Here is a 24,315-nt window from a genome sequence, read left to right as displayed (position 1 = left end):
TTAGAAAAACCATTCTAACAATTAAAGTTATACAAAAATGCCTTAAGAGATAGTGAGTTACCTCTTAAACAAAGACTGACATAATTTGACAGGAATGTTGCTGAGTGAATCCTTTTTTCACATGGGACTAGATGTCTGTGATCTTTTCCAGATCTGTCATGCAACTTGGTTGTTTTGCAATCTCCATGGATCCTTCTGAAGCTGATTGATTCTGGGTTTTTAAAATTGTCTTATGGTTGTTATTGTTGACAGAAGGAATTCTTAGGAAATGTTTAATTAGAATTTAATCTATAACTATATCATATCACTTAATTTTGGATGCTTCTGTCTGATCTTCTGACTCTAAGATCAATTGGGCATTTAAATTTCACAAATTTGGATGCCATTTAGGAGCATGAGTTTTTATAGTGGATGAATGACTATACAGTGATATCTCTAATGGCTCTATTTCAGTTAGAAAATCCAGAAATTTAACTAGTATACAACTCGCTTGCTCTCTCTCTCTCTCTCTCTCTCTCTCTCTCTTTCCCTCGTTCCCTCCCTCCTCACTCTCTCCCCTCTCCCTGTATATACATAGATATATATTTATGTATACACACACACACACACACACACACACACACACACACACACACTTTCTATATCTCTATATTTTTTTAAGTTAAAAGACCCAGATATACTATATTAGACCAGGAGAGGGCAACAGTGACCATGAATGGGAGCACTTGTTACTAGAAAGAGTAAATCTTTTTTAAGGCTTTCATAGTAAAGGCATAATTAAGAATAAGTGCCATTGTTGTGCTTCCAAAGGAAATTGCTCCCATGGAAGTATTCTTTTACAAATGGACAAAGTATCATTGATTTAACCTCTCAATTAAAATGGAGAGTTTTATTATCCTTAAATCAGATACCATTGATGAAAGGACTTTAGATGTGGGATCAAAGGATCTGGGTTTGAATCCCTCTTCTGCAGCTTAAGATCTGTATGACTAGGGAAGGAGTTAACTTGCCTCTTTGAACTTGAGGGGCTGGACTTGGTAATCTCTAAAACCCCCTCTAGTTCTAAATTCTATTATCCTGAGGAAAAAAAGGGATTTACATGAATGGTGCTAATATTCCATTAGAGAGCATAGATGACTTGTCTAAAACCCAGGAAGTCTTCAATGAGTTTACCTGATATTTTTGGTTAATTGGTTTTTGCGTTTTCATTATCCCTAAAAAGTTCAATTTTATTTTTTATCCATTTGGGATCTTGGAGATCATCTAGTACCTTTCATTTTATAGATGAAGAAACTGAGACTGTAGATAAATTGACTTGCTTTATGTCACAGTTAATCATGTCTTCTAATGCTTAGTAGTCTATTGCTATTTTCCCTCTACCTGTTTTTTTTCCCTAAATACCTATGGTACTTTCCTTCCTTTGGTTAACATATTAATTTAAATCAAATTCACAGAACTATTTCACTATCAATAACCAGTTGCAAGTTTTTTTGTCACTTCTTTACAATAAGGCAATTTTATTTCATTTTACTCTTTGCTCTGCTATTTTTCTATAAAGTGAATAGGAATTTTCAGTCTATCTGTACATCTATCTGTAATCTGAAGAGTATATCTGTTCCCAAAGTCATTTGCATTTTATTGGACCCCCCACTTATTAGACTTATAGAACAGATGACAATCCAACTGGTCATGTATGTGGTCTGTTAACAAGTTTGTATCCTAAAGTAGAGAATAAAGATTATGTATATGATAGACCTTCAGTCTATCTCCTCTTCCCTTTCCCTCTCTTCTTTGCTTTCTCTCTTCCTCTTCCTGCTCCCTCACTTCTTCTCTTCCCTTGCCTTCCCTCCCTTCCTCTACTCTCCTTTTCTCCTTCTCTCCCCTTTTCTTCTCCTCTCTCCTCCCCTTTCCTTTCCTCCCTTCCTCTGTCTTCTCTCCTCCATGGTTTCTTTTTTAATGACAATGGGGTTAAGCAACTTGCCCAAGGTCACACAGCTAGGCAATTATTAAGTGTCTGAGATTGGATTTTAATTCAGTACTCCTGACTCCAGGGTCAGTGCTCTGTCCACTGCTCCACCTAGCTGTCCCTTCCACTTTTTCTTGATTCCCTTCTTGTGGATGAAATTCCTAGAATGAAGGGGCTACCCATTTTCTGATCAGGTGTCAGGCTTATTCAGGGAAAAACAGAATCCTAGCAGTTAGGTAGACAGGCTCTTCTCAGATTGTTGAGGTCAGGTAAGCCATATGCTGTGTTGATATTTGGATATCAGCATTATCTAAGCATTTTATAGTGGATAATGTACTGAATTGGGAGCCAGGAAGACATTTTACTAGTGTGAACTTGAACTGGTCACTTAACCTTGCTAAGACTCAGTTCCTTCATCCATAAAATGATGAAATTGAACTTAATGGTATCTAAAGTAATTTCTATCTCTAAATTTATGATTCCTTCCAATATTTTCCACTCTTCTGAAACTTGGGCTTACTAGGAAACATGTTTATGAGTCAGCCCATTCCTTATTCCATGGCTTTGGCAAAGTAAACTTGGAGAAGAAAGGACATTTTGTCTTTTTTTTTAATCCCTTCCCTCAAGAGTTGATGGAATAATTTTCCACTCAGGAAGAGAGTAAATTTGTGCAAGACAATTGATTGTCTTGTACTGACCACAACCTTTTTTTTTTAACCTCAGGAGAAATTACATCTCAACTTGGTTTATCCCTCCATGACCTCAAGCTTCCCATGTTGGTCTCCCTTCCTTAATTCTTTAGTCATTATTTTTCTAAGTTTCAATTCCTCAGAATTGCAAAGCCAACAATGAAAGATATGTTCAGTTGTTTGTCATTTGCAGCTGAATCATTGTGATCGCAATTGGGGTTTTCTTGTCAGAGATAACTGAAGTGGTTTGCCATTTCCTTCTCCAGCTCATTTTACAAATGGGGAAGCTGAGGCAAACAAGGTTAAATGACTTGCCCAGGGTCACACAGATAGTAATTATCTGAAGCCAGATTTGAACTCAGGAAGTTTTCCTGATTCCAGGCCCAGCACTCTATCCACTCTTAATAACAAGCTTCTTAGAAGCATCGGCTGAATATTAGAAGGAAAGAAAAACCACGCTATTAGACTTCCCCTTCCTTTTTCTCCACTTAGGAGAACTTACTGTCAGAATTGTTGGGAAGTGAATTATTCTACCTTTCTCAAATTCCCATACAATGCATTAAGTAATTATCAACTACTTATGTAGGCTTTTAGGTGTTTTCCTCACAATATAGTGAGGTAGGAAAAGTATTATTTTGCAGATGAGGAAGCTGAGGCTTGGAGATATAAAATGACTTGTCCCAAGTCACACAGCTGATAAGTAACAAAATTGGGACCTGATCCCAGTACTTCTGACAGATTTGTAGTTTAGGGGAACTGTAATCCTTCAGCAGATGGAAACCATTGACCTTAGCACATAATTAGTAGAACTAAATAAGGGAGCTTCTCCCCAATCAGCTCTCCCGAGCTGGTGGCCTCCCAAGCTGTGATCATACCATGTCAATGTTTCTCTCCAATCAGAGGTTTTGTGTCTTTATAGCCACAGTCTCTTCCCTCCCTCAAATGAATTTGTCTTTTTTTAAAAATGTCTTAAGGTGCCTTTTCCACTATTTTTTCTCCAACTTAGAATCCCTAATTACAGTTCTGCCTTTTGATTCCATATTGTTTAATTACCATTTCATGAAGTCAATATATTTTCCTTTATTTTCATTTAAGCAGAAGTATTACTCTATGGTGAAAGGCAAGATGGGTTTGAAGTCAGAAGTCTTGGGTTCATATTCTGCCAATGAAACTACCTGTGTGACCTTGGAATGTCATTTAATCTCTCTGGGCCTCTGTTTCTTTAGCTATAAAATGAGAACTCAGACTAGATGATTCTAAGGTTTCTTCTGGTTCCATATTTATGATTTATAAAGATCTTATAATCTTCAAAAAAGGTGTTCTAACATATATGTGTACATGTTTATATCTTATTTATCTATGCACACATACCTAAATGTCCGTGTGTATACATTTTCTATGTATTATACAATAATGTATAACACATAATAAGCAATAGGTAATGTTTATGCTTTATTTACACATATGTATACATGCACATGCCCATACAATACACATGCGTGTGCACATATATGTTTATATGTGTGTATAATGTTCCAAAAGTCTCCATGCAGTTTAAAGTTATTATTGGACTGTAAGGTACAGGGGGCATGGATAGCTGAGCCTTGTGTTAGGAAGACTTCAGTTCAAATTTGACTCAGATATTTACTAACTGTGTGACCCTGGGTAAGTCAGAACATCTATTAATCTCAGTTTGTTTATCTGTATAATGGGGATAATATTAGTACCCAGAGTTGTGATGAGGATTAAATGAGATAATAATTATAAAATGCTTAGCCCAGTGACTGGCACATTATAAATTCTATATAAATGTTAGCTATTATTATCATGATTAAATTATTAATCATTAAAGCTTAACATTGCATTCATGCTTGAGACTCCACCTCTATTCCCCCTTCCCCCCATCCCACCTGGCCTCTTACTTTAGTTACATCCCAGGATTATTGTGGGGTCAAACCTTATGGCACATAGAAATGTGAGTCATTACATCTAGTGTTCCTGAACCCTGGGTTTATACAGCCTCAATCTCTTCTTGGGGGCTTCTGGAGTTAGATTAGACCAACTCCCCCAAAACCATTGTGAAATTTTCTGTATGAGCATTTAAAATTTAGAAATTGGCAAACAGTATCAATCATGACTTGAAGTAAGAGAGAAAATGTTAATGTAGATTAAATTTAAAATTAAGATGTGCATACTTCCCCCCCTCCCTGGGAAGCCAGTTGTTAAACTTTAACTAGCATCCCACTCTCTCTGTCTCATTTTGTTTCCATCCAGAGCTGCCCCTAAGAAATGTCAAAATGTGGATCAAATATATTTAGGGAGATTGAGATATGAGTAAAGCAGTCAATTGTCATGCAATCACTGGAAATAACAATGGGTATGCAAATCAGCATTCATTTTGCTCTATAGAAAATGCACAAACCACATTAATGACTCACAGTAACCCACAAGTAGCTGGTACAATTCTTTCTAATGTGCCTTTGTTCTCTAGGACCTGGATTATTCCTCAGAATCATTCTTGGCACCATAACATGGTTTGTCCTCTCCTCAGAAGATAATATGAACCTAGTGCTGCAAGAGAGACAATTTCCTTCCCACTGAATTTACACTGTCAAAATAACTACTGGATAGATTGGAGGCTAAATTCCAAGTCTCACTCCTTCAGCTTCAGAGACCATGCATACAATTTTACTTTCTTTAGGAGGCTTGAATAAACAAGGAATACTGTCCCCTTCCATACTTTATTTCGTTAAAAGGCTGGATCCTCAAAGTCACAAATTTGTATTTATTATGGAAACAACTCCAAGGTTGGCACTAATCAGGATTTCCACTCCTCTTTCCAGAAAACATAGGTTCCCTGGATATAAGCTTCACTTCTCCTGGAGTCATATGTGCCTCCTCATATGTCACTATCAATACCTCTTCAAGGCTGGCAAGAGGCACTCAGACCCAAGAACCAGTGGTCAGGAGGTCCTGTTGCTGCTCCATTGCTGAGCTTCAGGTATTGCTATCTCTGGAGCAGAAGATAATCATTCCACTGGAACCTGGTGGGGATGAAATAGGACTCTTTGGTACTCATATATAAATTGTTATCTCAACTCTTTATTTTCATAGAAGCTAAGTAAGTTTCAATTTATATCTACAGGGAAATCAAGAATTGGGATCCCTTTGAAAGAAATAGGGCAAAATGGGAGAGCCCTTGACACCTTTTTTAGATGTCTTCACAATGAGAGTGTTTCCAACTCAAAAGAATCTTCAAATGATGATGATGATGTTGATAAAGCAATAATAACTAATATTTATAAAGTGATTTTATATGAAGACACATATAAGATCTGAGTTAAAATTAAGCCTCACACACTAGCTGTGTGACTTTGGCCAAGTAGCTTAACCTCTATTTACCTTAGGTCTCTCATCTGTAAAATAGGCTAAAGAAAGAAATGGCAAGCCACTCCAGTAGCTTTCCCAAGAAGAGCTGGATACTACTGAAGAAAAAAACTAACTGAACATATTAGGGATTTATGATTTACAAAGTCCTACACAAAAGCTATTTCTTTTGATCCTTTTAATATACTGTTATTGTCCTCATTTTACAGAAGAGAAAACTAAGACTGGAGGAGGTTCTGTGACTTGTCTAGGATCACATGTCTAAAAAGTGTATGAGACCTTATTCAATTCTGATTTTACATCCCTAACAACGTTTATCACCTTATAAATTTTTTTTAGGTTTTTTTTTTTTTTTGCAAGGCAAATGGGGTTAAGTGGCTTGCCCAAGGCCACACAGCTAGGTAATTATTAAGTGTCTGAGGCTGCATTTGAACTCAGGTACTCCTGACTCCAGGGCTGGTGCTCTATCCACTGCGCCACCTAGCCACCCCTAAATTTAACAAGTTGAACAGAAAACTCCTCTTATTTTACTATAATTAATATTATATTAACTAACTCCTTCTATTAGTATTCTGGGATAATGGCCTTAGCTGAGAAATATGCTCCTGATATCTATCCTTATGCATGAATAGGGGAGAGTGGAGGATGACTCTATGTCTTGTTATTTTGCTATTATTTTGCTAGATGAACTAGGCCATTTATCTTTGATATATAAGTGTAACCCTGGCATAGAAGTACTTCCAAGAAAGAAAATACTCAGTAGTAATAAAGAGAACATATTGTTTTGGGGATTAAAACTTTAGTGATATAATAAGGAAAATGAACAACAGAAGAAGTTCAGAGAACTTTTAACCTTTCACATTTCAGAATTCTGTGTAGCAGAACAAACACTCTTAATTTTATTTTTAACCCATTCAAACTACATTCTGATGCCAAGGTTTAATTTGTAATAATATAGTCTAACAACTTTCAGTAGTGAATAGAATGCCAGGTCTGAAGTTAGGAAGACTCATCTTCTTGATTTCAAATCTGGCCTCAGACATCTTTTAGCTGTGTGACCCTGAGCAAGTCACTTAACTTTGTCTAGCTCAGGTTTTTATCAGTAAAAGAGATGGACATGACAAACCAGTCCAGTATTTATGGATGCCCCAAATGGGGGTCAGAAAGAGTTGAACACAGTTGAAATGACAGAACAATAGAAAAGAACTATAGAATATCAGATTAGTAATAAATTTCAAAGGTCAGAGCTTTATAGATCTGAAAGTGACATTAGAGGTAATTTAATCCAACCCCTTCATAATATACATCAGAAAATTTGGGGCCAGAGAGATTAGGGAATTTATCCAAGGTCCTGTAAGTCCTAAGTAGCAAAGGTGGAATGTGAATTAGGTTTTCTGACAATACATTCAAGATTCTTTCTCTTGTCTTTTGCTATGTATCTAGTCAACTGATCAAATCTGTATCAAAAGAATAGTCTCTAAAATATCACTATCAGGTGTTTTTCCTTAAAAATATTCCTTAAAAATATATTTCTCTGCATTTCCACCAATTATTCCAAATTCTTTTCCTTGAACCTATTTTCCAGATGCCAGTCCTTTGACCATCCTTCAACTTATTTTTGTATGCCATTATCTTGGTTCCCTTATGACAAGTTCTGCTCCAACTCTATCTTTCCTAAACTCAATGAAATGCTCCAGATATTATCTGATTGGGAAAGAAGGATGATAGGAGTCAGAGACTGGGTGCTAGAGAGAACCTTAGAAGTCATCTAATTCAATTTTCTCATTTTTGTAGATGAAAAATAAACTGATGCAAATGGGAAAACAGCTTGAGAACAACACAGAAGTTGCAGTAGATTAAACCAGGAGTGTGCAAGGGTCAACTTGGGAGCTTGTTAAATTTTAAGGCTGAGCATTTATATTATTATATACCTTAGAAATCAGCAAATGCTACAAATTGTGACCTGATAAATTGTTTTCTTGATTGTGTTAACTTAAGAAACTAGAGGAAAAAATATCAATGATGCAAATTAAACTTTAAAGTGTATTGTATATTTTTCAGCACACCTCTGTTTTAGAGGAAGGTCCTCTGCCTTTAAATCCAATGCCCTTTCTCATACTAGGAGGCCTTTTTATTATCATTTTCTTGATTTTGGTCATTTATGCTACTTTTATGAATATAAAGAAAGTATATTGGGGTTAAAATCAATCAAGTAGATAAGCAATATATGTGTAAAAAGAACTTACTTTAAACAAGAAACTAATATTCTTAACAATGGCTAATGAAGATAATATCTGCAGCCTCCCCATTGATTGATTTGGGGGTGGGGGGATATTCATTGATTCCACTTCTGCAACTACTTTCCTCTTCTTTGCTTATTGGACCTAGGTTAAATTAAGCTGCTGTCCATGCTGAAAACCAGTGGGGATTGTTTTAATGGGGACCACTTTCAACTGGAAAATTGGTGCTTACATTTTTATAGCTCACCATGTGGAAGTCTTTCATACAGCAAAGGTAGGTAGGTCACCTTTAATTATCAGGGGTGATATCCAAATGGTGGGAACCTCATTCTATGTCATTAATAAAGCATGAATATGGAAATTCATGTCCTGGTATCTGGGACTATGGAACACCCCTACACATATGGAATGGCTTATTTAGATGTGAGTGCTTAGCATATTCTTACCCTGAGAGCTGTGGGGAAATGGTGGTGAATTTCAAACACAGAGTGTCATTGCTTGACAGGTTGGTTAACAACCCAACCAGGGAAAAAATCAAGAATCTTTTCAGTGTCTGAATAGGGGACCAGGGGCACCAGTGATGTTTATTAAACATTCCCTTTTAATATAACTACTGAAAAACTGAGAGGATGTTTTATATTTTCCTCTTCTCTGACCTATGACTTACAGAAAATAATGAAAGCCTTGAACTTGAAATCTGAAAACCTTGGTCTGATTCTCAACTCAGCTCTTTAGTATTACCTTGATTATATCACTTCCCTTGTTTAGTCTCGTTTTCTATAAAATGAGGTGCTTGGTTTTGATCAATCAATCCTTAAAAATCTTTATTAAATGTCTACAATGTGCCAGACACTTTACTAAGCACCAGGAATATAAAAAAGACAAAGGACTGTACTGACTTCAAAAAGCTTACAATCTAATGGGGGGGGGCACATTCAAATACATATGAAATAAGCTATATATAAGATAAATAGGAAATAATTAACAGAGGGAAGGCACTGGAATTAAGGGGGATTGGGTAAGACTTTCTGTAGAGAAAGGGATTTTAGTCAACAGAGATTGGGGCAGGATAGGTAGATTTGAAAATCATTGGCATAGAGATGGTTATTAAAACCTTGGGAGTTGGTGAGATCATCCAGTGAAGTAACATAGAGGGAGAAGATTGCCCAGGATAGAACCCTGAGGGACACCTATGATTAGAAGGCATAAGCTGGAGAAGGATCCAGCAAAGTATACAGAGAAGGAGTGGTTAAATGGGGAAAAGGAGATTCAAGGAAGAAATGGCATCTCAAAGACTTAGAGAGAGGAGAAAAAAGGAAAAGAGTAATCAAGAGTATCAAGGGCTGCAGAGAAGTCAATAAGGATGAAGACTGAGAAAAAGTCATTGAATTTGGCAACTAAGAAATCATTAGTAACTTTGGAGAGAGCAATTTCAGTGGACTGATTGTTAAGGGATTAAAAAGAGTATGAGAGAAGAAAAAGTGGTGTTACCTTTTATGGATGACTTTTTTAGAATTTAGCTACAAAGGGCAGAGGAAGAGATAAAAGATGACAAGGAACATGGATAGAAAGATCAAATGACAAGCTTTTTCAGGATATAGATGACATGGTCATGTTTATAGACAGTAAAAAAATGAGCCAGTAAAGAAGGAGAGAAAGTAAGTGAAAGCATAGGGATAATGGGGACAATCTTTTTTGAGGAGATGAGTTAGAATGGCATGATTTGAAGAAGTAGAGAGGTTAGTCCTGGTAAGGATTAAGGCAACTTCATCATGTGAAACAGGGGTTAAGGAGCAAAGAATGGCAGAGAAAATATCTGAGTGACAGGTGATGAGGAAGAGGGCAAAAGAGGGAGTTCATAGTCAAATGATTTCAATTTTTTTCTGTAAAAGATGTGGCAAACTTCTCAGTTAAAGTAGTTGGGGAGGGGAGCCATGGAAAACTTCAGGAGAGATGAAAAGGTTTGGAATAGCTGCTGTTGAGAGTGCGATAAGTGAGGGCTCAACTGAGGTCATGTAATATAAATGCATAGGGGATCCAGTAAATAGTTATGTCATTTTCTCTATCCTCATTTAGTAGCATGTCTATAAGCATGAAAGCAACAGATGATGGAAGGATACAAGGCTGAGGCTTAACTGGGTATTTCCAATGATATTATAAATAGGGTAGAGATTCAAGAGAGGAAGACAGTGTTGAATTAGTTCTTCAAAGAGTCAAGATGGGAAAAGGAGAGAAAAAATGGCTAGTTCTGGGGAGAGAGTCTGGGAGAGAATTGAGGGGTCATGGTATGGTTAAAGAATAGAATTATGTGAAACAAGACAGAGGGATAGATGAAAAGGCAAGAAGTCATAGTCAGATTAGGGGATTTCAGAATTCTTGGCATGGGGTAGTACATTTGTGGGTGACGGCAAGATCAAAAGATTATGATCAGAGACAGCTAGGTGGTAGTGGATAGAGTACCAACCCTGGAGTCAAGAGGATGTGAGTTCAAATTCACCCTCAGGCATTTATACTCCCTATCTGTGTGACATTGGGAAAGTCATTTAATCACAATGCCTTGCCAAAAAACAAACAAAAAAAATAGAATATGACTGTGTGTGTGTGTGTGTGTGTGTGTGTGTGTGTGTGTCTGACATGGGTTGGAGGAGTAGTTCTTGAGAAGTGAGCAGGTTGGAACTGAGTGGTTAAGGTATCATATATCTAAGTGCCCAAGTATAAGGGCAGGAGTTGGGGAGGAGAAATTGTAAGCCAGGCATCAAATTCATTGAGTAAGAAAGGGGAGTGACTTGGAAGTCTATAGATAATAGCTAACAGGATTTTGATTGGTTGGTAAATAAGAATAGCGTGAATCTTAAAGGAAAGAGGTTATTGAGTAAAGGGTTAAGTAGGGAAAAGTTCAAAGTGGGAATGTGGAGAAAGGAGCATTTCAACTTCTTCACCATGGCCAGTCAGCTGAGGAGAATGAGGAAAGGTACAGCTAATTATGGAAAGGGTGACCAGGGAGTGTGTCATGAGGGGAAAGCCAGGTTTCAAAAAGAGATAGTAGATAGAATGAGGATAGGAATAAAATCATGGTTGCTTCCTTTGGAACAGGCATTCCAGAGGACACAGTAGAAGGTCTGGGTGTAGTTAATATGAAACTTTGAGGTGGGAAGGTTGAGGGGAATGGGAATGAGAAATGAAATGGGAAGGGCTATGGAATAAGGTTTAGATGACAGTCTTCCTACAGGTGTTTAATGTCACTGGGATGTGCAGGGTTTCATTAAATATGAGAATGTTCAGTACTGAGTGGAAGGTACCACTCCTCTACCCCCAAAGAACAAGAAAAGCAGAAAAAGGAAGGTCTGAAGTCCAAGAGAAGGTTGCTCTTCTTTGCCATGGAGATTCTCCATATCCCATATGAGACAGCAGAATGACAACAGGATGTTTTGTGCTAATACTGATGCAAGTGGTTGCTTTGGAGCACATAGAACCTTTTAGTTCTTCTGGACCACATCATCCAAAAAAAACTTGTCACGGGTTGCATATATAATTTAATATGCGATCATTTATTTACGCATAAATAAATAGTACGTGTTTATTAATATATCATATATGCATAAATAAATATTTAACTCTATATGTGACCCTTGACAAGTTTTCTTAGGTCATATAGCTCAGAAGACCTAAGAGGCTGGATACCTCTGATATAGGAGATAGTTGACCTGACTTTTAGCAGCCTTTTTTTGGGTGTGAGGTAATGGGGTTAAGTGACTTATCCCAGGTCATATAGCTAGCGAGTGTCAAATATCTGAGGTCAGATTTGAACTCAAATCCTCCTGACCCCAGGATCAGTACTCTAGTGTATCCACAGTCTGAAGTCTTCTCACCTAGTTATGAGGTAACAGCAAGAAGAAATCGATTCCCTGAGCAGGTGAAAAACATACAGTCCATTCCTTGGCAGTCTTTCCTCAGGGGATAGATCTCTGTTTCTTCCTGCTCTACATTCAAGTAACATAAGAAGATATATAAGCTTCCTCCTATAGTAGGCTGAGATGATCTCATCTTGGTATATTTAGGAGGAATAAATTCAATTCAGATTTTAATACTTAAATTGTTTGCAATCTTTGAAACAGCATCTAAATGGTGAATCTAGAAGTTCACAGAACTTTAATGTCCTCAGTGTGCCTTTCCTTAGAGATTTCTATTCCATGTGCAAGAGAATGTTATACACTTGGATAAAAAAAGAAATGATACTGTAAGGGGAGGGGAAGGAGCTAATAAAGAGAGGCTCCTGACCAATTTGTTAAGGGTAATAATCAATCTCATTAATTGACAAGTAGTGATTCTTTATCTGGGGTCCCAGTGAAGTACAGACGTTTGTATTGTCATTTTGTTAAGAGGTTATAATAAACTCTGGACTGGTGGTGTTAGAGGCTAATTGGAATTCAGGAGAACTTTTATCACATGAGCTATTCCTCTCTGTAGTCTCTAAAAATGTTGACAAAATGTCTGTCGTTTTCCTCCCCCCCTCCATTTTTCCTATTTGGAGGACAGGTTAGAGTTCAACCAGGTATGAATTGCAAAAGAGGAGAGCAGGTATGGATTGCAAAAGAGGAGAAACCTTCCTCCCTTTTGCTTCCCAACCCCATCTCATGAACTGATGATGGTTGCTATGGATCAGATACATATGCAACCTCCATGAATTTATTTATTTGGCCTGAGGGAAGAGTTTGGATTGGACTTTTCAAGCCTAGGTAATGGCAGTTTCCAGGAAGCACATGGAAGATATATTGTAGCATTTATGGGCAATGGTTTTTCTTGAATCCCAGATTTCTGTGTAAAAGGTGAGAAATTTCAGTTACTTTGACATTGTGATCCCACAGTTTAGTTGTCTAAATAAAATAAAATAACTTTCCTGAGTAGCAAGAACCTTGTGAATTCCCATCTACACTTACAATCTTATGAAATGATGTAAGCTTCTGCTATTAATCTTTGTCTCTGAGAACCACTTTTAGCCAGTAAAAAGTAGTTTCCATGATTTCCTCAGATCATTCACTAAATTCACTAAAATTCTTCTCCTATTTGCTTCCAGGAGGCATTGAGAGGACATTGGATTCTAGAAGTATATTCTATACATTCCTTTGACCAACCCTTTCCTTTCCTCTCAATGCCAAGGAAAGAGGATAAAACCACCCCTCTATTTGTCCTATTCAATTTCCTTTGAAATATTTAAACATATTAGGATTCTGAAGGTACCCTGTTGTCTTTCCCCACAGTAGAATGTAAGTACTTGAAGTATGCTTTTTGTATTGCAACAGTTTTGTTTTGGGCTTTTCAGAAATTGTTCAAAGTGAAGGGGTAGTGTCAGCTGTCAGGAAGCATTTATGAAGAATTAGACTCTGAGCTCTGGAGCTCCTACTAAAATAGGAAAACTTCAAGAATGAACTTTACAATAGTCTATGTTTTATCTTTTTGGGATTAAGGTTCCCACATGTTCCAAAATATTCACAACAGCTCTTTTTGTAGTGGCAAAGGATTGGAAATTGAAGGAACATTCATCAGTTGGAGAATGGCTAAACAAGTTATCGTGTTTGAATATTATGGAGTACTATTGTTTTCTAAGAAACCATGAATGGTCAGAATCTAAAGAAACATGGAATGAATTACAGAAACTGATGCTGAGTGAAGGGAGCAGAACCAAAAGAACATTGTACCTATTAACAGCAACATTGTGAGTTGATCAACCTTGATGGATGCAGCTCCTCTCAGCAGTTCAAAGATCTAGGAAAACCTTGGGACACCTGATATGGACAATGTTATCCACATTCAGAGGAAGAAAAACAAAACAAAATAAGAAAAACCTACAGAATCTGGATGATACTATGTCCACTTTTTTTTAAATTTAAGACAATGGGGTTAAGTGACATGCCCAAGGTCACATAGTTAGGTAGTTATTAAGTGTTTGAGGTCATTTTTGAACTCAGGTCTTCCTGACTTAAGGGCCAATGCTTCCCCACTACATTAACTTTATAAAAATTTCTCTTATTTTTCTCTTTCCTATCTCATGTTTTTTTTTCTTCTCCCTAAGTCCTAATTCATATATATATATATATATATATATATATATATATATATATATATATACATAAAATGACTAATCTGTAAACATGTTAAACACAAACGTATATGTACAGTGTTCATCAGACTTTTCACCATTGAGGGGAGGGGAGTGGGAAGGGAGGGTGAAAAGAAATTATGTAACACAAATGTGCATATGCATGTGGATGAATGTCGAAAAACTTTCAAAACATGTAATTGGAAAAATAAAATATCAATTGTGAAAAAAAGATGGGAGACTTATTGTCAGGAGGTTGAACAACATGAGATGAATGTTTTCTGACCACAGCAACCCATAAAAATGGCCAATTAAAGCAGGGGTTTACGTGGAGCAATGATTATGACATTGCTATCATGGGGATTGGGAAGTACTTGGTTGGCCATCTCTTTGAGGGCAGGTATGGATTTGTTCTTTGGCTTTCAGGTTCACAATACCTAGTACAATGGTTTTTTGTTTGTTTATTTGTTTTTATGTAACCATACTTAATAAAAACTTGCAGAGTAGACCTGAACTGAATGAGTCCTCAGGGAAGTGAAGCAATCAATCAGGTCAGCATTGGAAGCACCACATTATGGTTTCACCATAAATATCAGAACTGTGTGGGACAATGAAAAAGACCAACCTGAGTCTCCATTATCAGGATTGGAGTCAAAAAGGTAGGGAATTACATTACTCTTTTTGTATTAGCCATTATATCTTTAGAGTTGCCAAACCCAGGACAACAGAAAGCCTGTGTAATTCTCTGAAGTTTTTGTTTTCCTCCAGCATTGAATCCCTGAAGCTATGATTCATTCTTTAATCCTGATACATTTGTTTCTTTCTTGCAGTTTTGTTAACTTTCTTTTAATGTATAGAGCTCAATTTTACCCCCCTTTTTTGTCTTACCTTGGTAACTGTCTTATTTTTCTCTGCCTCTGTAACTTAGTCTCACTATATTTTACTTTGCTCTATTATATTCTTCCTCCATATCCATTTAGGCCCCTGGAGATATATATTAAGAGACCTCACCAATTGGAGGCTTTTCTCTGTACTTGGGGTCTTTCTTTGCACAGACACAAATTCCTTCTTGTTTTTAATGAAATCATTTGCTTTTCATCTCTAAGTATTTGTGTACAAATTATTACCCCCTTTTTTTCTATTCATTTTTTTTTTGGCTATAGGTTTTCCTGTTAAGCTGCTTTCTTTTCTGTTTTTTGATTGTTTGTTTTTATATATCATTAACTCAAATACTATAATAACAAGATATTGCAATAGTCGTTCTTAGAATGCATTTAATTTTAAAAAATGTTCCTCCATTATTTTCAGCTCAATTCGGCTTCATACTTCCTCTGCACCTAGCTAGGGTGCATGAATAAAGTATTAGCCTTAGAATCAGGAGAACAGGAATTCGAATCCAGCCCAGACACTTGATTCTTACTAGATGTGTGACCTTGGGCAAATCACTTAACCCTGGTTGCATCCAGTGCCATCTAAAGCCATCCTAATCTATATGTGGCCACTGGACCCAGTTGGCTCTGGAGGAGAAAGTGAAGCTAGTGACTTAGAGCAGTGCTTCAGTCAAATCCAGCTCATGTGCTTGTCATGACATCACTTCTCTGATGTTGTTGTCTTTTTCAGAAATGAAGGACAAACTTTATTATTATTATGTTAAGTGCTCTGGGGAAAACATTTCCTGCCTTCAAGAAGCTTGATATTTAGTTGCTTTAGTCATATCTGACTCTTTATGACCCCATTACATTTTTCTTGGCAAAGATACTAGAGTAATTTGCCATTTCTTTCTCCAGCTCATTTTACAGATGAGAAAACTGAGACCAACAATTTAGTTTCTTGCCCAGGATCACACTTCCAGATTTGAACTCATGAAAATAAGTCTTCCTGGCTTAGGTTCTAGTTAAGTATAGTTAAAAACAGACAATTAACTAAAGAGAAATCTAATCCTTGTATACAAGCAACTAGCCCCTGGACTAGTAATGTATCTAGGAAGCAATAATTACTGCTATTTGCCTTCATAGTCTTTCATTGAAAAGCAGCTGAATGACACAATGCATGTAGTTCTGGACTTGAATTTAGGATGATCTGAGTTAAAATTCAATCTTACTTAGTAGCTATGTGAACAAAGGGGCAAGTCACTTAATTTTGTCTGCCTCAGTTTTCTTTTCTACCTCCTGAGATTTTTATGAAGGTCAGATGAGATAACATGTATAAGATGCTTTGTAACCTTTAAAGGCTAGTTATTACTGTGGGTGGCTATGATAGGGGTACTAATAGAAGTAGTTTGTTGTTTATTCATATTTGAGGCTATGTTTTCTTGACAATGACACTTAGTAGTTTGCCATTTCCTTCTCCAGTGTGCTCCCATTTAACCCATGAGAAACTGAGGCAAATAGGGGTTAAATGATTCACCTAGGGATATCCAACTAGTAAATAACTAAGGCCAGATTTGAACTTGGATCTTCGTGGCTCCATACCTGGTGCTCTATTCACCTACCTGTCCCTAGTCATAGTCATGGTCATGGTCGAAGTAGTCATAGTAGGCATAGTAGTTGTAATTAGTAATAGTACTAGTAATAGTAGTGTAGTAGTAGTAGTAGTAGTAGTAGTAGTAGTAGTAGTAGTAGTAGTAGTAGTAGTAGTAGTAATAACCAAATTGTTCAGGTTTCCAGTGGCTTAGATCCAGCTAAGCACAGAGTAGGAAGTGATTGGCATATTAATTCCAAGGACCACATAAGGTAACTTCACTGACAACATTATCAAATCTCCCCCCCCACACACACACACAGACACATCTTCCTTTCTAATAGTTGAATGATTCTATCTCAGTCATCTGGATTTGCTTGCATTGATGAACTATCTGGCTTGCATGCAATTGCTATTATGGCACCATGGTTCCAAAGGGTGCAAAATCTGGAATCAAGAAGACCTAAGTTCAAATCCTGCTTTGGATTTATTGGATGATCCTATTCAATTTCCTCAAACTCTTTCAAAGTTTCTATTTCCTTATATACAAGATGGAGCTAATAATGGCACCTACTTCAATGTTGTTGTGAGAGCCATTTGGAATGATATTTGTAAAATAATTTACAAATCTTAAAATACTCTATAAATGACAGCCATTTCTATTGATTGTTTGGAGTATCACTTGTTCTACATCCTCCCTTCTTCCCCACCATCCCCATCCAATATATCCTGCCACATTTGCCAAGTACGCCAATCACCAATATCCATCACCTTCAAACCTGAATTAGTAAAAATGCTGAAGATCAGTGTTCTTGTTCATTTAGTTTTCTAGTAGCTGAGGGTAAGACAAGATAAACTTTTTATATTTTTTTCATACTTCTTGTTAAAAAAATAGAACAAAAAAATCCTTTCCAAAATGTCTTCATTCCCTTTCATTGAAGCCTCTTTAAGTCAATCTAATGAATCTGAATGAATATTCCTTGAATGATTCAGGTTCTGTGATATTTGCAATTCTGCCCCTTACAAATGTACATGTAATGCTGACAAGAGAGTCTTGTTTGCTAACCAGTAGCCAGTGTTAGAGGAGCTTTGAATATAAGTACTTTCTTGACCTTTGGAGTCTTTTAAGTAGCATTTATAATCAAGGGTTTCATTTTAAGTCAACAGCTTTTGGAATCTTCATAATATGATCCCAACCTACTCTTCTATCTTTGCTTCACTCTTTTCCTTTTCTGAAACTTAGCTGTACTTGCATATTAGTCCAAACTGTAACCAAAACTGTCTGCATTCCCCTCTTCAGCCCTGTGTTCATACTTTCCCTAATGGAACTATCCTTGCTTCTTTTTGCTACAGTGAAGAGAGCACTGAGCTTAAAGTCAAGAAGACTTTAATTGAAATCTTTCCTCAGAATCTGATTGATGGTGCAGGGTCCTGGATAAATTACTTAACTAACCTGGGTGTTTATTTCTCTACATAAATATAGAATGGGATCATAATAATACCTCTGTCGCAAGGTTGTTGTGAGAAACAAAAGAGATAATATTTGTTAAGTGCTTATCAGGTTCCTGATACATAGTAGACACTAAATAAATGCTTATTCCCTTGTTTCCCTTCACCTTCATTGTTGTGAGAAACAAAAGAGATAATATTTGTTAAGTGCTTATCAGGTTCCTGATACATAGTAGACACTAAATAAATGCTTATTCCCTTGTTTCCCTTCACCTTCAAAGTCCTGCACAGATTGTACTGCTTTCTTAAGAATTTGCCTAATTGTGTTGTGGTTCTTAAGAGGAGGGGAAATACTAAACCTCCTCTTCCATTTTCTTATGGAGTGTCCTTGATGGCTCTTAGGGAGGGAGGGCATTAAGGGAGAGAAAGAAAGTACAAAACTAAATAACCCTTGTGTCTTTATAGCTATTCGGGGATAACTGTAGAAAGTGCACTATGCTTCTCATGGAAGAGGAAAATGATTTCACACCATAAGCTTGAAAGCCTTTTCTATTAATGAGAAGACTGTATAGCAAATGGGAGATAGCACTAATTTTGACTTCAAAAATTCATATGCCCTAATCGGATATTGAAAGGATGGATTCAAATAACTTGAGCCCTTAAGTTCTTTTTTTTCCTTAAGGAAAAATAATAGGAAGTAAGCCCACAGTTGTCCCTGCCCCATTTTGGGATGGATCTAACAGCCTGTACCAAATATCCATTATCATGGCAGAAGTATTTGTACATTTGATTTTTTTTTGTATTGAATTCTGGGCATGGTATTTTAGAGGGTACCTTGATATATATATATATATATATATATATATATATATATATATATATATATATATATATGTCTTACTTTATAAATGACACTCCTTTTCCAGTTTCCTTGCTTTCTTTGTCTGTAACTCTCTCCTTTCTTCTATCTCTTATCATCCCTGATTTCCTTTAAGTTTGTTTCAAGGATCACATGATTCCTTTTCCTGATTCCTCTCCCTCAGAAGCTAGTGCCTTCTTCTCTCCAAATTATCTTGTATTTATATATTTATTTTGGATATATTTTATATATACATATGTACATATGACTCTTCATATTTGATTCATATCTGGCCACTAGACCCAGATGACTCAGAGGATAAAGTGAAGCTGGTGACTTAGCATAACATCCACTCAATCAAATCCAGTTCATGGCATCACCTTCCCTGATGTCATGGTCTTTGAGAATGAAGAACAAACCTTGTCATCATCATAAATTCTTTGAGGAAAGGGCTTTTATTCTTCTTTTTATATCCAGTGCCTGGAACAAATTAATTGAATGATATGCTGAAAAGATGCAGTGTCTAGAGAAGGGGGACTAGGATAGTCAGAGAATATAAAAATCTTGCCATATGAGATTCATAAGAAATACTATGATTTAGAGAATATAATGCCAGGCTTGAAGTAAGGAATACCTGGCCTTTGAGCTTCAATTTTCACCCCTGTAAAATGGGGATGAGAAATGTTAGTCATCTCACAAGGCTGCTATGATGATAAAATGAGATAATAAAATATTATTTTTGGAACCTTTAAAGAACAATGTAAATATGACCTGTTAGTGTTAATATTAAAGTTGAAGCAACAAAAACCACAATCATTCCCTCTAAATATTTAAAGGACTTCCACCTAGGAACTTTAGAATTCTCTTGATTGGCTCCAGAGGGCAGACTTGGATCACTGGGTCACAGAAGAATGAATTTCAGCTCAAAATCATGAAATATTTCTTTATGGATAGAGCTGTCCAAAAATGGTTGGAACTAATGAAGTCCCTGTCACTAAAGGTCTTCAAGTAGATGCTGTATGAAGAAGTGTTAAGGAAGATAATGTATTTGTTAGTTTTGTTGAACTGGCTTTTAAGTTTTTTAAAAATTCATTTTTAATCATACAGCATTTCTCAAACATTTGGGCCTCAAGCACGCTTTACATGTTTAAAAATATATTAAGGATTCTTCTACCCTACCTCATCCCACCCCAAGAACTTTTGTTCTTTTATACTTTTTAATTATTTACTGTGTAGAAACTAAAACATCTTTGTATGATTATGAAAACAGTTTCAACATTGTGGTCCCCCTGAGAGGGTTTCAGAGACTCCCTGAGGGTCTTCAATCAAACAAAAGTTCTCAATATTTTTTTCAAGAAAATGCTGTTATAGAGGAGAACTGTATTTCAAGTATGGTATGAACTATTTGAACTTAAAGGTTCCTTCCAAATGAAGGATACTATGTATCACTTGTTTTCTTTTCTCACATTTTCATTTTCAAGTATATGTCAAAGTATATTTTTATAAAACTTGGATGCTTTTATCAAGTTAATATATTTTTTCTTGAAAAGAAAAAATCATTATCTTTTAATTTTTGTTACCTTTTTCCCCCATCAAGTATATTTTTTACTGGTTCTACCTGCTTTACTTTGTATCAGTTAATGTTTATTTATCCCCTAATTCTCCAGACTATTCATATTTGTGTTTTATATATTTCAGTAATGTTACACAATATGTCTACATTGTGTTTCATAGCCTTGTCTTAGCATAACATATATGTAGTATCCACTCATTAAAGGTTATATTTTTTGTTTGTTTGTTTAATTGAATCTGCAAACCAGTTGCATTCACAGCCATGCTGTTATTTCTATATGGCTTATAACCACCTTTCTGTGATTTTCCTTGTGCTTGATTTTGTAATTCTTACCAATGTTATATCACCTTGGAAGAAACTTGTTATACCTGGACGATCAGTACAGGAAAAACTCCTATGAATTTTGTGTTCATCCAGAAGAGGTAGACATAAAGGAATATATCTTTTCTTTATTGCTCTATCCATTCATTTCTTAAAACTATTTCCTCATCAGTTCCAATCGTAAGGGAATTATTGCACCCATTCTATTTTATGCTTTTCTTTTTGTTTTCCCCTCCATTGTTATACTAATTTGTAGTCTAAATTCTGCCAGTAGCAGAAAGCAGGATGTTTGCCTGTCTAGTTAAAGTGTGTGATTTTTTTTGCACTGTGGTTTGAAATAATTCAATGTAATCTGTAGAATAAAAATCAAGTGATATAGAAAAAGGATTCATCAGCAAGTTGACCAAGAAACTGACTGACATATCTTATAAATGAGAAAAAATTGCAGTAAGAAATTTTGTCAAGGTTAATTGGTTCAAGTTATATTTATATAGTTCGTAGCTAAAGATGAAGAACAATAACTCTGTGCACTTACATAGTGCCTTTTCATCAAGAGCTTCTAAACTCCCAATTCAAATTACTTGTTTAAATAATTAATTTAGCTCTTCACAGTCTGTGGAGACAAATGAACAGCCTTTTTCATGAAATCCACATATAGGAGATGATCAAATGATTTGGAAAGAAAACTAGTTCTGAACCTTTAACAAACTCAAATAACTTGTGTTTTACATGAAAATCATGGAAATCCAATGTGTTTGTAGTAGCATGGCTGGGAACATGCCTTAATACTTTAAGGATTTCTGATTTCTGAGGGAATTCTCTCAGTATCCTCTAGGGATCTTTTAAGGATCCTTTGATTCTTTTGGTTCATGAGAGTACATTCTTTCCACATGGAGGCAGTGTAGCCTAATGGAAAGAGCACTGGCTTCAAACCTTACTTCTGATGCTTACTCTCCATGGGACCCTGGGAATACCATCCTTTGTCCTTGAGACTCAGCTACCTCATGTGTTAAATGAGGAGGTCGGACTGGATAAACTCTAAGAACCCTTTCAGCTCTAGCTCCCACATACTCACAGTCTCTCTAGCAGTGTGTCTGTGTATATATGACTTTTGCCAGAAACAATTAATCACTAATTAGTCATCCTTTTGATGAAGAAGAATCCCTCTGAACTTAGCAAGATTGTTTACTTCAGTTCAAAGGCAGTTGTTAAATATGTACTTGGCACTTGGACTTGGCACTGGGGATACAGAGGAAACAAACAAAATAAAAATAGTTCTTGTCCTCAAGGAGCTTGCATTCTTTTGGTTATTATACAACAGGTATACAGTACAGTTATTCCTTCCACATAGTAACTTTCCCCATCACAATTTTGATATATGTTTCATTAACATAAAATTTAAATGGAAATTTGGGGGGGAGTTTTGCAGAAGCCACAGATGACATGAACACTCCATAAAAGGAAAATAAAAGATTCAGTCTTTTTCCTTCTATGGTATGAAGGGAGGGTCAAAACATTTTACATAAGTTTTCCAGATGATGGTAATGTTGTGCCTTAACCCCCATAATGTGTATCATTGTGTAACTGTATATCACTGAGATCACATTTTAAGCCTTTCCCCTTTGTGGGAACTACCAAAACTTGAACACTTTTGACATAGCCCTGGAGAACTCAAGGTCACTTCCATAACAGAAAAGAGGCACTAAATGTGTAAATATTGTGGACTTCTCATATATCCTAGGATGCAAAATCTGCCCAGTTTGTTCAAGAAGAGGTTTTAGGAAAACTAGTTCTTCTCTGAACTCCTTGGCATGGGCCACATTACAAAGAAGTGACTTGTGGAATTTCATAAATCAAGAGGGTTTTAGTTTCAAGGATTGAAAATTGATTCAAGGCTGAACCATCACCCATACTATAGATCTGTGAGGCCTGTCTCTCTCACATTCTCTTTCCCAGGATAGTCCCACATGTCAGCAGTTTTACTGGAAAGCAATCTTTTCATGTTTAGCATCATTGCAACCTATTACAGTAATGATACTCTGCCTGCCACTGTTTGGCAGCTGTAGGATGGGGAAAGGTAGTGGTTTTGGCTGAACTCAGAGCTCTAAGGCTGGAACCATGCCAAACAACTAAGGGAAAGGGAGAATATTCAGACTTTGGCTTTTCTCCATTTCTCCAAGTACCACCTTCTACTAAAAGTCCTAGCTGTCTTGAGGCTATTCAGTCTCATTTTGTGATTATTTTAGGGAGGAGTCAGGGAAAATTCTCTTCTTGAGAGCTCTTATTTTAAGTCAGGTTGGATCTTTTCCATCTCAGTGATATGACAAAGAAGACTATCGCCCAGGGTCAAATGCTTTATGAAACATTTCTTAGTCCTTGATCTACCCTGGTCATTTCATATCTGCCTCGTAGAATCTCTTGCTTCTTTCTAGAAACAACCTCAACGCCATCAGTGCCATCTTTCCCTTACAAACATTTATTAACTAGCTAAAATCCCCTCATGAAGTAGGTTCTATTATATTATCACCTCCATTTTGCAGTTGAGAAAATTGAGGCAGACATGGATCAAGTGACTTGCTCAGGGTGGCTATATTTGAACTCAGAGCTTCCTAACTTCAGACCCAATGCTATAACCCATCTGACTAACTTCATTATAATTACTTCCTATCTAACTCCAGGGTTAATTTTTTCTGTAAATACTAATAATTGCATTTGTTATCTCTGCATTAGAATAAATAATCCTTGAGAGTAGGGATTGCTTCTTCTTTGTATTTATTCCTAGCAATAGTGAGCCTGATCCACAGCAGATTCCTAAAAAGTATTTGCTAATTAACTGATGGATCATCTTCCTCACTTTTTTTTTTGGCAAGGCAATAGGGTTAAGTGACTTGCCCAAGACCACACAGCTAGATAATTATTAAGTGTCTGAGCCTGGATTTGAACTCAAGTCCATCTGACTTCATTGTGCCACCTACCTGCTACCTAGCTGCTCCCTTTCCTCTTCATTTTTGAAAGAGATTTCTCTCTTCACAAACTTTTAGAAAACACTTTGATCTTGTCCATATCACATTCATTAAATTTCTCTTTATATTCCTTCTAGTAAATAGTTTGAATATAGTGTCTATTTTTTTTATTTTTGTACACACAGCAGCTGGTAAAGGGCTTTGTAAACAAAAAGTGCTTAATAACTGTTTGTTGAACTCTTATGAGAAAACCCTATTTTTGACAATGTTAATTCACATGATTCAAATTTTCTCTTGGGAGCATTTCATTA

General features: G+C 36.3%; 1 long non-coding RNA gene across 1 annotated transcript in view; it reads right to left on the bottom strand.

Moving 5' to 3' along the window:
- Window positions 1-608: 608 nt before the first annotated feature.
- The window catches only part of LOC141504984 (uncharacterized), a 39,459-nt gene continuing 15,752 nt past the window's right edge, over window positions 609-24,315 (bottom strand). Inside the window, exons 2-3 of the long non-coding RNA XR_012473522.1 lie at window positions 13,979-14,065; window positions 609-5,699 (exon numbers count right to left, since the gene is read on the bottom strand). This is a non-coding gene — a long non-coding RNA (uncharacterized LOC141504984). The remainder of the gene's footprint in view (window positions 5,700-13,978; window positions 14,066-24,315) is intronic.

This window comes from Macrotis lagotis, chromosome 1 (assembly GCF_037893015.1).
Source record: "Macrotis lagotis isolate mMagLag1 chromosome 1, bilby.v1.9.chrom.fasta, whole genome shotgun sequence".
Taxonomy (NCBI): Eukaryota; Metazoa; Chordata; class Mammalia; order Peramelemorphia; family Peramelidae; genus Macrotis; species Macrotis lagotis.
The sequence above is the reverse complement of the archived record's forward strand: the minus strand, read 5'-3'. Positions and strand labels throughout refer to the sequence as shown.